Source organism: Bidens hawaiensis, unplaced genomic scaffold (genome assembly GCF_021521415.1).
Source record: "Bidens hawaiensis isolate Kalapana, Puna unplaced genomic scaffold, B.hawaiensis_p1.1 tig00043526_1, whole genome shotgun sequence".
NCBI lineage: Eukaryota > Viridiplantae > Streptophyta > Magnoliopsida > Asterales > Asteraceae > Bidens > Bidens hawaiensis.
Window position 1 is genome coordinate 17,335 of NW_027497722.1, and position 17,334 is coordinate 34,668.

Consider the following 17,334-nt stretch of genomic DNA (forward strand, 5'->3'; position numbering starts at 1 on the left):
ATATATGCAATAGTGTGTATTGCATATACGGAAGAGTGTTGTATTGCATATAATACAACACTATTGCACATATTTGATACACACTATTGTATAATGCAATAAATAAGACTATTGCACAAATACACACTAGTGCGGATATCTGAAATCACACTAACGCACACATGCACTGCATCGACTTTTATTTATTTTTTTTATATTTTTTTACATGTAATACAACACTATTGCACTTATACAATACACACTATTGAATATATGCAATTAAACACTATTGAACATTTAAAATACACCGAATTACACAAATATATACAACAACATTGCGCTGTATTACATATGTGTACTATATCAACTTTTTATTTTTATTTTTTTATTATTCTTTTCTTATTTTTTTTCCAGTGAATAGTGGCAAAATATAAGAAGGATGAAAGAAAAAAAAATGAAAGTATTTTTTTTATTTTTATTAAAAATAATTAATTAGAAGTTTTTAAGTTTTCTCTATAAATATGAGTTTTCTTTTAATTAGAAGTTTTTAAGTAGGTCACATACGTAAAAAAATTACAGAATTTTTTACGCACCGATTCGACTTTTTCATAGGTGTAACAGACATTTAAATTAGCGTAATCACTGTACATCTTTATTCTCTCTCCCACTTAAATATTAATCACATTTAATCTCAACCACATAATCTAATATATTTAATTAAATGTGTGGTCAAGAATTAAATTCTTAAGTTCTTAAAACTCAACAATGTTCTCAAAATATCCCTCCCTTATACACACACACACTCAAAGTTTGTTACTATTGTTCAACGCGGGTTGAAGTAAATAAATTTAGTCGAACAACTACACAAAGTGAAATACAAAATAATATGTTTTAAGATTTTATTTAAGAAAGAATTCCACGAAGGGTCTATGTGGTCTGAGTCAAATTTTATGCATGGTCCCTAAAGTTTAAAACTTGCATGCATGGTCCTTAACCACTAACTTTGGTTTCATTATTGGTCCAAAAAGATAACCCAGTTAACTTTTGGTGTTAAATGTTGCATGTGAGGGGTAGTTTGGTACATTTAATTCTTTCATATTTCTTTCTTTCCTTTTATATAACAAAGACTCTTTTTCACACTAAGCCTCGACCTCAAACCTCAAGACTAGATCTTTTAATCTCAAAATCAAAGATGATTCATTGTTAAGAAATATACCGAATGTTTAACATATATTGATTACTATGCAATTATGTAATTTGACATTATGTGATTATGCCTGCTGTGTCCTAACTATCATGGGTGGTTTTATGGAATCAACTCAACCGGATTTCAAACCATAGATCTGTTATCCAACCAAAATGCTTCAGTAACCAAGACTTATATCTAAACATATTATAACCAAGATTTAACTGCCATTAAATTAATAGCTGTACTTCTTTTTAATATAACCTACATGAAAACAAGCCTGATATGGACTCTTATATACTCCAAAACTTGAGCATCAATTCTCGTATATGGCCATTTAATTGATATTTGGCCACAATAATTAACAACACTATAAAAGAACATCATTATAAAATATGAACTTTATCTCAAGCTTGTGTAATTTTTGAAATAAAAAAAGAATGATAGAAAATAATGGGAGAGAGAGAAAGATGATAGAATTAAATGAACAAAACTACCCCTTCACGTGCAACATTTAAAACCAAAAGTTAGCTGGGTTATCTTTTTAGACTAACAATGAGACCAAAGTTGGTGATTAGGGACAAACATGCAAGTTTTAAACATTAGGGATGCTGCATAAAATTTGGCTCAAACCACATAGACCATTCGTGGAATTCTCTCTTTATTTAAAGATACATTATATGTTAGAATAAATTGCACATTACACAAATATGAAAATAACAATTACATGTAAGAAGTTTCAAAAATCCCTAAATATTAATTCTTTGTTTATAACATTTGTAATTTAATTTATAAGTTTACCCTCTTAATCGAAAATTTGTAGTTTCACTCGGTCTCTGTTTTTAACTATGAATACCGCAACATACAAACCCAAACTAAAATAGGTTCTATAAGAAACAAACAAACCCTTGATAGTAGGTTACAAAATGTTTGTCTGGTCTAACATAAAATTTACATATAATGCATAATGCTGATCTTTGTTATTCAAGTCGTTAAGAGTAAATAAATAGAGTTTTAAAAACGAAAACTAATTGGTCTAGGGAAAAAAAGGACATAAATTGACGAATTGCATACTTGTTCTTTTCATAAAAAGATGTTCTCATTTTCTAATATTAGAAGGACCAAGTGCCATACCTAAACGATGCATTGCTAGATTTCCAAAAGCAAGTTAAGAAACTCAAGGTATAAAGCTGACGGTATATCCTCCTATAGCATTTAAATAGCTTACATCATGTTCAGTAATTATCTAATAGATATAAATGAAAAGTTTGGTGCCGGTCCACAGTATTTTGTTTTTTTTGTTTTTTTGGCCGTTTTTGTATCGTAACAAACATAACGAAAGCTGACCGAATGATAATTTTATTTTTTTCTTTTGTTTGTTTTAATTCTGATATCATAACAAACATGATGAAAACCGATCGAATTCGCCTAGACTCAACGTCTCAACGCTCGGTTTTACCAATGCCCGAGTTTACCGATTGACAACACCCCATTGGTCCACCCAATTTTTTATATTTCCCCCTTTTTTTAGCTCCGGTACAGTAACAAATGTAGTCAAAATCAACTAAATTCGTTTCGGTTACTGCCTCAATGCCCGGGACCGACAACGCGTGGGTTTTATCGCTGCCCGGGTTTACTGACCAAACAAATGACATTTTAACTATTTATTTTTTATACGTTAATTTGACGAATATATTTTTTTGGACGCTAAGGTTTTACCAATGGTGTCTATAAAGAACGTAAATAATGCTAACTGAATTCGCGTCAACTCACCGACGTAACACTCTAGCTATACCAACCCTCGGGTTTTACCAACACCTAGGTTTTAACATTGAGGTTTTATCAATTGCCCCGGCGCAACGTGCCGGGTGAAAATCTAGTTATTCACAATCTAAAACCAAAAATCATGAACACCACCATTTAATAAAAAAAGTTAAAAGCTTGTATGCAAAGAAGATACTGATGACCGTCGTTCAAGTCATGCAAAAACCTAATTAACCTAAGTAGCTAGGTAAGTCAGTTATCGTATCCACGAGGATTATGTGGTCAGTTTAACATGTAATCAAATTCTAAAATTATGAAGTAGCTATTAACAGTATTGATCACACTAGAAATGATTTAGTTTTTAATATCAAAAGGGTAATTATTTTAAAGTTCAAATAGTTCACAAAATCAAATCACACACGGGGTTCAAGCATGCAACAAAACAGTAATCTAATTCATTTAACAGATTAATTGCCAATAATCAAATCAGGTTGGTTAACTAATTAAACATTAGGCGTCCACAATCGCTAACACACGACACTGGTTATCAAACAGTCCCTGTCAGTGTGACTCAACTAAGGGAAACTACATGCTTCATCATATTCAAACTAATCAAAACAAGCCTATTAACAAGTATCACAACAACCGGCAAACTAATCATTCTGATTAAAATAAACCTAAACCGACTGAATGCAAAATTATACCAAACATCAATGCTCATAGATCAATAACAGACAATTACAATTAGTTGTTCATAATCACATGAGAAAAATTATCAAATATACAATACTCTACATCCCGAGCATGGCTTGAAAAATTAGCCGCTCACCGTCTTCATTAGATCTTCAATTATCAAGAGATTACCGGTAGCTCTGTAATTTACCCAAAATCGTCTAATAGCGACCGGAAGTCGTGATAATTGATTAGGTTTCGTAAAATAGAAGATATAGGTAAAAACCCATTTTTTCACGTTTGTATGTCTATCGTGTATCGCGATGGACATATACTGATTCCGCCATGATAAGCGACCAAAGATAACTTCATTTTTGGACTCCTCTCATTGCGAAACCCAAAATTCATATATTATGGGTCTCTTAACTCATTTTCTAGCCCAAGGTATGCTTGTTTTACTTCTTGACGTTTTGCTATCCACCCATCTTGTTTATTTTTAGCACCGACATATGATTTCTCATACAAACTCTTCCGGGAATCCTTATAACACTTCCCAAGACTTCAAATCTTGCTCTGATCTTCTCAAGATATCATTCCATGCTCATACAAGTCTCCAATTTAGCATCTTTAATGATCAATGATCTGAAATATAAATGCATGTATGAAGTACAAAAGTTCTAACAATAAACTCAATTAAATTACACAATTAACACACGAATGTGCATACAAAATACCCGACCATCACATCTCCACATTTATCTTTTGCTTGGCCTCAAGCAAACTCTAATGCAAACACCAACCTCTATCATAGGTATGTCAATTATCCCATTAATACTAGTAAGTTTTAAGGTCATACCTTGTTTCCAAGACTGACACTTTCTAGATTGATGATGTATATAAATATACATATTTTAAGCATCAAATAATCTCTAAAACTGCATCTTTTATTATATTATCTAGTTCAAATAACTACTTATTATGTTAATTTCTATTTTCAGTTATATTCTAGCCTCGAACGAAGAAATAAGTGAAAAACCCAAAGAAAAACAAAGAAAATCAATGAAAACAGCTTAACACACCCCCATGTTGCAAGCATCACACCCCATGTTTCTCTATGCAAGAAAAGACAAAAATTTGACGAAAAAGACAAAATCTGATGCCAGTGGGACACGGGGCCGTGCCTCAGGAAGCACACTCCCGTGGTCACCTTTCAGAAAAGACAATATATATATATATATATATATATATATATATATATATATATATATATATATATATATATATATGACACCAAAACATGGGGCTGTGCCTCCCCAAGCACGCCCCCCGTGGTGAGTTAGCACGATCTGACAGAACATTTAATGCGCCTGGGCAACTGGACACGGGGGCGTGCCTCACCAAGCATAGGGGTGTGCCTGACTCTCCAGATAGCCTATAAATAGGAGTGCATGTTGCATTGTTTCAAGTGTGCTTGGAAAGGTTTAGGACAGGTTCTCACTTAAAAATACTCATTTTTCACTGAAGTTGAAGATCCATTGGAGAGTTAGAAGGCTTGGAGGCTATCATCATCATCCATCATAATCATCTATCACCATTGAAGAAGGAGGATTCATCTATATTGGTTAGATTTTTCTCGTTTAATCATGTGTTTGTATATTCATCTTCTTTGATGTTCATTATTATGCTCATTATGAGTTAAACCTCCATTTACCATAAAAAATCTATGAAGAAGGTTTGTTCTAATTGATGATTATATTGAATATGTGAGTTAGTTTTTGTGAAGTACACGATTATCTTGCAATTATCCTTTGATGAGATATGTTTTGTCATTATAATTAATTACTTCAAGATTGATGATTAATACTCATTCATGATTCAGTCATGCCCTTCGAAACTAGAAATGGTAAAAATAATAACTTGATGTTTTATCCAAAACATATGTCCTTGTGTTAATCTTTATACTTCATCCAAACTACTTGCTTACTTAAATTGACATTTTTGTGGTAGACATAAAGATATGCATTCTACTTTCTTCTTTGCCATAGGGTAATTCACTTAGAAATAAGGGGTTACTCTAACATATATTATTAAAGCAAGATAATTGCATATTCATTAGGATAGTCATCAAGTAAGAATGGAGTGGATTCTTGATTTAAATGGTAACCTTTAATTATTGATTTTCTCGTCTAAAAACTTATCTCCTTTTTACCTATTTTATATACTTTAAGTTAAAAATAAATAGTTTAAAAACCATCTTTAAATGATTATTATCTCCGGTCAATTTAAAATAAAGATTCATCATTAGAAACTATTTGTGTCCATGGATCGATACTTGGTTCTTACAAATACCATTCTAAGTATACGATAGGTACACTTGCCTATTTGTGTGTGGTCTAGTCCTAGTAAAAATTATTTTTATAAATTTAAAACACGATCTTGTGTGATAACCAATTAACATAATTACCTACAACACGCAACACACAACGTTTTGATTTGCCTTTTGTTGAATTAGTTGGAACGGTCTAAAAGTCAAAGTAATGTTTGAGTTTTTGATCATTTTTTGTTGAACGGATACCGCTTGAACCTTTTCAATAAACATAAGTGCACTATTGTTACTTATACTCTTTGAAGTTTGGCCAACAGGTTTAACAAGCTCAAGCTTGGGCTTAACTTGTGACACACTAACCTTCTTGATTTCTTTATAAACAAGTTTAATTGACCTAACTTGTTTGCAATCACTCATATTACAAACCTGCTTAACCTAATATGGTTTCACTAAAGGTTCCCTTCTCGAAATAATTTGACTAGTTTGGCATTATGATTTACCCTAGTTTCATAATTTTCAGTGACATGACCTTTCACACCATAATTTTCTATTTAATAATATCAAGGTTTGAACAGTTTTCAAAATTCTTCAACACTCCCAAAACAGTGGATTTTACAAATTTATTTTGTTGAAATAAAACAGGTGTTTTAAATATTTGGGTTTTCACCATAGATCTTTTAACACCTCCAACTGGTATTGTTGGTGCATCATAATCATAAGAAGGGGCCTTTGAGACATTGTAAGCTTACTCAATGAGCTCAGGTTTGTTGTGCGATAACGGTCTTATTTCATCATCATAAATCACATAAGACCCCTTTAGTCTATGTAGTCTATAGTTCGAATGAATCTTAGTTATAACCAAATCAGGTTCATGCTTAAATGATTGTTTCTCATTTTATCAGTTTGAGCAACTTTCTTAGACTTAAAAAATTAATTGATTTCTTAATTTTATCATTGTTTTTAAGGTTCACACAAAATATGATTTTCCAATGGAATGTTATCATTCTTTTCTATTTCAACTTACTCACAAATATATTCAATGGTAAAAACATCATCACTCTTATTAAAAACAAGATTGATCTGGAAATGAGATTTTGATTTTAAAATAGTATCATTCATTCTATTTCGTATCACAAACAACGATCAGTTTTAAATTTATATAAGCCTATTGTTAATTCAAATGATAAGACTTCTAATATTCATGTTGAACAAAAGTTAAAACTTTTGTAAAGAGAAAGTTGAGAAGTGGGAAAACCTAGGACTGAGGATTACTATATGTGCATGGACAATCCAAAAGTGTATCTGGACACAGGTGGATTGCAGATTGTGGATGTTTTCGGCCCATTACTGACTATAATAATATCCTAACTGAATTGAAAAATATTGAAGGAGGTTATGTTGCGTATGCGGGCAACAATGGTGGGCATATAACTAAGGAGGGCACAGTGTCCAATGGGAAGATCACCTTTGAGAATGTTAAATTTAATGAAAAGGTTGATCAAATTTGCTGAGTGTATCTCAGAATTGTGATAAAAAGTATTCAACTTTATTCACTGACACCGAGTGTGTGATACTGAATCCGGGCTAAAGATATGGTTGTAATGAGATCTCCTTGATCTAATGATATCTATGTTCTCAATTTGGAAAACACATCTTCTTCTACACAAAATGTTTTGTATCAAAATCCACTGAAAAGGAGTCGATCTTATGGCTCACACGCATGGGTCACATTCATCTTCGCAAAATGAATTACTTACTCAAGCATGATTTAGTCGAACGTTGTTCACTTAAAGGATTTTATATGGCCGATGTTGTGTGTCATACAAGAAGGGAAAACAGAAAAAAGAAATATTATCCATTGAAGCTGATCAACTCCATTGATACTACACCAGAACATCTTTATATTGGTTTATTTGGTCAAGTGAACGTTGCAAGTGTTATTGTTTGGTAGTCTCTGATGAGTAGTCAAGATATTCATGGGTGCTTTTCATGAGTACAAAGATCAGAGTGCTGGTTTGATTCACAACCTCATTGATAAACTTGAGTCACTCTAAAGTTCAAAGATTTAGGAGTGACAACGACACAAAGTTCGAGAATTGAGCAATGGAGTTTTTCTGTATTCAAAAGGGTATTTATCATAAAGATATTGCTCCCTATGTGCCACAACAAAATGGGGTTGTTGAAAGAAAGAACTGAATAATCATTGAAGTGGCGAGAACCATATTAGCAGATTCCAAATTACCTGTACAATTCTAGAATGAAGTTGTGAATACGGCGTGCTACACTATGAATCAGGTTTTAATGGGGAAAACATATAAAAAGATGAGTTATGAGTTACTCAACACCATAAGCCGAATCTTAAACTTTTAGAAGCTTTTGGGTGTCCTTGTACATGCTAAAATGAGAAGCAGGAAAATTTAAAGAAAAAGCTTTTCATGGGTATTCTTCACATAAGAAAAAAGTTTTTAATCTTTCTTCAGGATGTGTTGAAGAATGGTATCATGACACCTCCCGCGGGCATGGGGCCTGATTGGATGTTCGATTATGATGGTTTGTTTAAATCTTTCAAATCATCAACAGAAGTGTTGGACAAAGACTTAGTTTGTACTTATCTTGAAAATGAGATTGTATCTACTCCAAGATCTTCTACAAATGGCCTGAATCCACTAACATTTAATGATTCATAAGAGATTTTTTCTATTACTTCTGATGATTTTGACGACTTTGAATATTCTACCTCAGAACAATTTGCTGAAGAACAAGTTACTAATGAGGTTGGTGTAGGTGAATCTTCTGTGCCTATAACACAACAAGTGACTGAAACAAACATCACCAATTTGAAAGAAAATGTTAAAGGTCTTGAGCATCTTACACTTCGTAACATATTAATCGCCCTCAAGAGAACATTATAGGTGATCCGATAGCGGGTGTTCATACTCAGTCAAGGGGCTAATGTTGCTGAAGAGGGTTTACTGTGTTTATGCAAAATTCATAGAGTCAGGAATCCAAAGTATATCTCAGTTCACGTATTTTCTTTCCCAAGTTGAACCGATAAGTGTGTCTATGGCTTTGCAAGAGACATATTGGGTGGAAATAATGCACAACAATTCATGTGTCTATGTGTATGGGATTCGATTGATAAACCCAAATGCGTTCACAAAGAAATAGCTACAAAATGGGTTTTCAAATGCAAGAAAGATGAACGAGGAGTGATTGTGCGTAGCAAAGCATGACTAGTGGTACGAGGCTTTAATAAGAGAAAAGGAATATATTATAATGAGGTATACGCTTCGGTAGCAAGATTAGAAGACATTATAATCTTCCTTGCTTATGCCACGTTCAAAATTTTTAAAGTATACTAGATGGATATAAAGGGCGCTTTTTTGAATGGTGATATTCACGAAGAGGTGTATGTGAAATAGTCTCCTGGTTTTGAAGATCCTGATTATCGAGAGCATGTTTACCGATCAAACAAGGCTTTTTTATGGTATACATCAAGCCCCGAGAGCTTGGTACAGCATGTTGGCAGAGCATCTTATTGCCCGTGGATTTTCTCGGGGTACCGTTGATTGTACTCTCTTCTATAAGGAATCCTCGGAAGATCTTTTTCAAGTTCAGATCTATGTTTATGACATCAGTTTTTGCTCCAAAAATGAAAATTTTGTAAAGAGTTCTAGATGATTAAGCAAAAAAAGTTCGAAATGAGCTCGATGGGAGAAATAAGTTTCTTTATAGGATTGCAAGTTCACCGGTCAATCTTTATTCATTTGACTAAGTATGCGAATGATATTTTGAGAAGCTTTAAGATTTCTGAAAGAAAAATACCCTCAACTCCTCTTTTCCGTGGGTCATAAATTTTCACCAAACGAATTAGAGGATACTGTTGATCATACTCTCTATCGTGCTATGATCGGATCTTTGATGTATTTGACGGCTTCTCAACCGGATATTATGTTTGCTGTCTGTTTGTGTACCCGATATCAATCGAGTTCCTGAGTGACTCATTTGGCAGCCGTGAAGCGCATTTTTTTGTTATCTGAGGGGTAATCCTGACATCGGGTTATGTTATCCCAAGGATGTAAGGCCTCAGACCTGGAGCCTTACTTTAACGTTGGATTTACTCATAAGCTTAGTCTGATAGCGGAAGCACATTCAATTTGCAGAAGAAACTAAAACCTTCGCATAAACACTTCTTTTTCTAACTAAATCTTCAATATAGATAGCCTCGTATACACTTCAAGCTCGCTACATCGTTAACAACACCTGAATGCATACTAAAAGTTAGTTACACACTGACTGAGTTCTAACGTTTCTTTCTTTTCATAAGTGATCAATTTAAACAATTGACACGTGACCCTTTTGTATCCAAAGATACATTTAGCATAACCTTTATTTCTTACACATTCATTTACGTTCTTACCCTTGTCTTCTTCATGCATACCGGAGCATGCACGCCGTTCATAAACGCTATCTATTCTACTAGTATCCATAGCTAGACCAACAAACACACAACATATGTGCATACATTCATTAACTACCATACCATGCAATCATACCACATACACATGCGTATTTATTAACTACCACAATTAGTATCCCTAATTGGGCCACCTATTCATTGTATCCATTATTGGATCACGTTCTCATAGTATCCATGACTATACCACATTCTCATTGTATCCATAACTAGACCACCTTACCATAGTATCCATAGTTGGATCACCTTAACATAGTTTCCATAACTATACCCTCTTACCATAGTATCCATAACTAGACCACCTCACCATAGTCTCAAAAACTGGACCATATTACACATATATTATTTTATCAGTCAATACCTTATATCTATAAATAGACCGCATAACATAACAACAAATTCCCTAAACAAAGTATTGGCTTTTAGTCCTTTATTGTGTTCTTTCCCGTGCTTTCCTGTCCATTAAAGCACACTATCCCATCCATAAATGGAACATCTATACATATCCATAAAAGGAACATTTGCATATCTTATAAGTACTTGCATACTGCCCATGAGCATTTATAATGTGGATAGGTATAAGGTAATACGACGCCCCCTGATGTCCACGTCATGACTTGCTCACATACTTATACAACTTCACATAAACGTGTTTAGTATATTTATTATTAGTTTACCTATTTAATTTCTCATACAAAACATGTCACATTCATCTTTTATCTTCTTTCTTGAGTATCCATACGACCCAAAGCATTTAAAGGTAAAAAGGGGGGCTAGAACTCAACTTGATTCTGTTACGCTCGGAGTTAATAGTTATTTTCTCTCTTCAACTGAGCATGACTAATTGTTTAACACATTCAAGTGTTAATTAACTACTTAGCTGTCTACTCTTGATTTCCACGATTTGGGAATCGTAATGTATAGCAAACACATTCGCAAAACTGTAGCAATTCGCAACTACTACAACAATTCGTGACACTATAGCAATTCACAACACTGTACCAATTCGTAACTACTCTAGAAATTCACAACAATGTAGCAAGTCACAACTACTGTAGCAATTCGCAACAATGTAGCAATTTGCAACTACAGTAGCAATTCGCAACTACCGTAGCAATTCTCAAATTTTAGCTGATTAAACGAAATCGGGTTTATCTTCCAGATCTGATCCTAATTTCTGTAAAGCTCGAGATTTTATTAAACATTTCATTTTGATCTACTGCCATACAAAATTTCATGCAAATCCGACTTCGTTTACCTGTCCTTTCGTTTTATCCGAACTGAGCCAACTAACCCATTTATTATCAAGTTAGCTAGTTTATCATTAATCGTGACCTGATCTATCATCCTACCTTGCTTCTTGCAAATACGTACACCAAAATTAACCTTTTTAGCTAAAATATACCTTATTGAGGTCGATTCAGATTTGGTTTCGGACATGGGTTTGATCTTAATCTTTCTATTTGAATGCATGACAAATGAATACTTGGTGGTTCTTGCTCATTCCTCTTATTTCTAGATCCGGTTTTAGGTGGAGGGTGGAGAGTGTGTGTAATGTATATAAAAATATACATCTTTTTAGCATCAAATAATCTCCAAAATACCATATTTACTATAATATCTAGTTCAAATAACTACTTATTATGTTACTTTCTATTTTCAAGTTTATTCTAGCCTTAAATGAAGAAACAAGTGGATGCACGAAGAAAAATAAAGAAATTATTATCAGTCAAATAAATGCACCCCTATGTTCAAGAAGCACACCCCTGATGGTCACCTTTCCAAGAAAAGACAAAATCTGATGAAGCTAACACGGGGCCGTGTCTCACATACCACACCCCTGTGGTCAACTTTTCAAGAAAAAGACAAAATCTGATGAAGTTGACACGAGGTCGTGTCTCACCTAGAACACCCCCGTGGTCAAACACCCCCCCCCCCCCCAAGAAAAGACAAAAATGTAAGAATCTGGCATCCAAAACACACCCCCGTGTCTCATTCAACATGCCCCCATGCTAAGTCATTGACGTGTGCGAATATATATATATATATATATATATATATATATATATATATATATATATATATATATATATATATATATATATATATATATATATATATATATATAAATTTAAATAAAAGTTTCACACAAATCAGGTTTTTAAAATGGTTTTCACCAACAACCAAACCACACACGAAAGCCAAGTGTACCTATCGTTTGTAGCAAAGTATCGGTAAGAACCGAGTGTCAATCCATGGACATGGCGAACCTTTGATAATAAATCTTTGTAATTGATTTAACCTAACAAGCAATCAAATTGGTTTTTCAAATTACTAAACTAACATATAACAATAACAAAGCAAATAAAATACAACTAACAATAAATCCAAACAAAGCTACTTAGACTATGCATCCACTTAAACTTAGTGACAAAATGACAATCATAATGGCAAACATCATGAGCAAGTATCAATATCAAATTCCAATCAAGGCAACCTAACACTAACAACAAGCATCATGATGGACGTTTTTCAAGACAATAACCATAGGTTAGTAAGTTTGTCAAAACCACCTAATCTCATAATTAAAGGAAAGCTAGCATGAAAACAACAAACTAACCACCTAAAATAATGTAAAATAGACTAGCTCAAGAACACTAGTTAAACACATGAATCTTTTAAATTAGCAAAATATAAACTAAGGATTATGGCCTTAATCTCTAGAAAACATCAACCAACTCAAAGAATCATGTTATCACCATATAATTTTCCAATATCAAGTGATAGGTTTCATGCTTGTTAAAATTCATAACCAAGTTAATTTCCACTAATCATTCCTATCTTAGTGATATAAACAAAGTGTGCATACACAAACTAAGTTCATAAACAAATACTCAACACATAGTTTTCCAACATATTATGGTTAAGCATCTATCAAACTAACAAGATTAGGAATTAAAACAAGCATTCAACCATTAAACTCTATTCAAGAACATGTCATAAACTTGAAGAACACCAACTTGCCAAAATCATGCATAGATAAATATCACATAAGTAAAAGTTTCAACATAATCTAAGTAACAAAAGTAATAGCCCATAAGGCATAAAACAAACAAAATCAAAGTAGTCTTAAAAAGCATTGTTAAGAACAAGAAATTGCAAACTAAGATGAATGCTGATTGCTACTTGCAAAGATGATCACACAAGATGGAAGCCTTGAATTCTCTCTAGCAAACACACAATAATTTTCCAGCAAATTCAGAGAATTCCCCTAAGCCTCTGTTGGTGCATAGTGTCAGTGGTTCATGATCTAGTGTCTGTAATCGAGTCTGTAATGTTTAATTATGTTTTGTATGTTTAAGCGAAGTTACTGACAAGTTCGCTTAACAGGCGAACTTGTTAGTCAAGCGAAGTTATGGACAACTTCGCCTGAACATGCCAGGCGAAGTTGTCGTGTATTTATATACCTAGCCTACGGCTTGGTTTTAGTTGTTTAAGTTCGTTTCAGTGGTTCGAGTTCGTTGTAACGTGAGGACGAGAGTCTGTAACGGTGATATTACGTCACGTGTTTGATTTATAATATATAACGTGTGTTCGGTTATTCGTGTGTTTGTTTGGTTTGTGTTCTATACTCGTAACGATCTACGCAGGGATTCACGCACCTGAGTAGACCGAGATATCTCGTGCGATCCGTCCAGGGAACCTACAATTGGTATCAGAGCAGTCATTGCTGACAGGCTGTAGAGGCGACGAGTTAAGGACAAAGAAGAGAAATGATAGAGACGATGATCCCAATGCATCGAAAGGTGCAGGTGGTGAGTTGCCAAGAACTACACAAGCTCTTGGGACTTTCACAGCTCAGGGGGAGTCTGCAGGTGCAGTTGGTGGTGATGAGGTGGTGATGGTTGATGATGAAGATGATGTGATTGATGCTTTGAAAGAATTAGATGATGATATGCTAGATGATGATGTGATGTTTGATGATGATGTGCTGCCTACTGAGGAGATTGAGAAGATTGGAGCTCAGATTGTGATTGAAGATGATGTTGAAGAAGGTGAAATAGTAGAAGAAAATGTTGAACACGAGATCCCAGATATTGAGAAAGCCGATATGGGTAATGAGATGGAAAATGATGAGACTGAATGGGAAGAGCAGCCTAGGTGGAGGGAAGGCTATGCTCAGTGGTTCGTCAAAACGAAGAAACCAGCGGTCCCCACAATGTTTAAGAAGAGTTACAATATTAAAGGCTATGCCGAAGCGAAGAAAGGGATTATTTGCTGGATCTATGATGAGCAGTTGAAGCTCTTTGTGTTTAAACGGTATGACGGCGTTCAGTATTTTAAAAGAATGTTAAGGTCGTTGAATACACTGCCAGAATGTGAAGTGAAAGACTTAGCCAGATTGGGGTTAATCAATCGAAATGACGATAATATGGCTAGAGTCATTGAGAAAATTGTATGGAGAGAGAGAGTATAAAAGAGAAGAAGTTTGAGCTGTTGAAACCGCAGAAGGGAAAACTTGTTGAAGACAAGGATAGAGGTTTGAGAGCTGATGGAAAACCTTGGATGGTCATGAAGTATAAACCGATCCGGTGCCTTAAAGAAGTACCGATGAAGCTAATGCCCAAGGATGTGCTTAAAGACCTAAAGTGGTGGTATGTGGATTGTGAGACAGCAGAGGCGGTGATGGAAGACGAGGATGAACAGGAGCTCCTAAGAGTTTACGATCCGATGCATTTGGTAAACTTATCGCAAGCTGATCTGAAGGTGCTTAATGAGAAGAAAATCTTTTATATTCCTGCTTGGAAGGACGAAGCGAGGAAGTATCAAAGAGTTGTGTCAGTTTGTGTTAGAGAAGGAGTGCATGCGTGAAGAGACAAGATTGAAGATTACGAGACAAGTGCTTAAAGATCAAGATATGAAGCTACTGCCAAGGGGGAGTCTGTTGGTGCATAGTGTCAGTAGTTCATAATCTAGTGTCTGTAATCGAGTCTGTAATGTTTAATTATGTTTTGTATGTTTAAGCGAAGTTACTGACAAGTTCGCTTAACAGGCGAACTTGTTAGTCAAGCGAAGTTATGGACAACCTCGCCTGAACATGCCAGGCGAAGTTGTCGTGTATTTATATACCTAGCTTACGGCTTGGTTTGTAATAGTTGTTTAAGTTCGTTTCAGTGGTTCGAGTTCGTTGTAACGTGAGGACGAGAGTCTGTAACGGTGATATTACGTCACGTGTTTGAGTTATAATATATAACGTGTGTTCGGTTATTCGTGTGTTTGTTTGGTTTGTGTTCTATACTCGTAACGATCTACGCAGGGATTCCGCACCTGAGTAGACCGAGATATCTCGTGCGATCCGTCCAGGGAACCTACAATTGGTATCAGAGCATTTGCTCGATTGTGTGGTTCAGGATATTCACGCGGGTATAGAAATCGTCCCGTTTCGACTATTCGCGGGACGTGTTTTCTGTGTTTTTGAGTCAATCTTACCTTCTACCATCGTGTTCAAGCCTTTGCACCGTCAAAAACCTCATAAAATCCAGATTTCAGATCTGCAAAAACGTCCGTGTTCATTAGGCGAAGTTGCCATCAGGATACGTAGGGTTTCGGCGAAGATATAAGGTTAAGCGAAGTTATCCACAACTTCGCCTACCTTCTCAAGTTCGCCTAACTCAGCGAAGTTCTCTACAACTTCGCCTATCTCCTAAGTTCACTTACCTTAAGCGAAGTTAATCATCAGCGAAGTTCTTCAACTAAGTTAATCAGCGGCGAAGTTAAGGCTTAAGCGAAGTTATCCGTAACTTCGCCTACAGTACTTTTCAGAAAATTTTTTGATTTTTTCGGGTTTCTTACTTTTCGGGAAAGATGTCGTCGATTAACATCTCTGAGTTAGTGAAGATGGAAGTTGAAGCGGGGTCAGCTACTAAGGCCCCAAGGTTGCTGAAGGGAACCGATTTTGTTGCATGGAAGGATCGGTTCATACAATACGTCAAATACCAGGATGCGAAGATGTGGGTATGCATCCAGGATGGTTATATTCCACCAGTTATGGAGTATGAAGGTCGAGATCAAATCAAAAGTATAGCAAAATGGAAGATGAAGAGAAAAAGATGTATGAGGCCGAGAGCAAGGCTCATGCTGCTATTACTATGGCTTTTCCACAAGAGATCCTTCATACGTTTAGAAAGTACACATCAGCAAGAGAGCTGTGGGAAGCTCTTGAGAACAGATTTGAAGGGAATGTAGGAATCCGGGCTTCAAAGATAAAATTGCTCAAAACCCAGTTCTCAGTCTTCAAGTATTTGAAGAATGAATCTTTAGATGATATTATCACTCGATATTACCATCTGATGACTGAATTGAGCAACTATTCAATTTCCTACCGAGAAGAAGAAATAGTTGAGAAGCTTCTAGATGCTCTCCCACCAAAATGGGAGATGTACACTGTGCTGATGAGGGAAGACAAAGACTTTCCCACTTATGATCTAGAAACGACAGTCAACAAGCTCAGAACCTTTGAGCTTAACATGGTCAGAAAGGAGACACCTATGGATCAGGTTCAAGATCCAGGTATGTATGGAGCTAAAGTCAACACTAGCTCAGGATCGAAGACTGAATCTGCTGCCTACTACTCGAAGGGAGAGTCGGGCGCAAACTCATCACATGAGGGTCACGTGTCAGTCAACACAAATGATGATGTTTGCTATGTAGCAGGTGGATCGAGTGGTTCTCAACCCCAGGTAAGCAAGAGTAGTTGCTCTCCAAGTACTCCCAGCAACAACTACTCCAAGATGCCTATGAGTATCAAGTCTGCTGAAGAGCAGTTTGGTCTCTATGCTTCTTTTATTGCTTCCTATGAGAACTACATTCAAGGGAAGGTTGTTGATCCAGCTATGTTGGATGAAGATTATGACCAGATTGATGCTGATG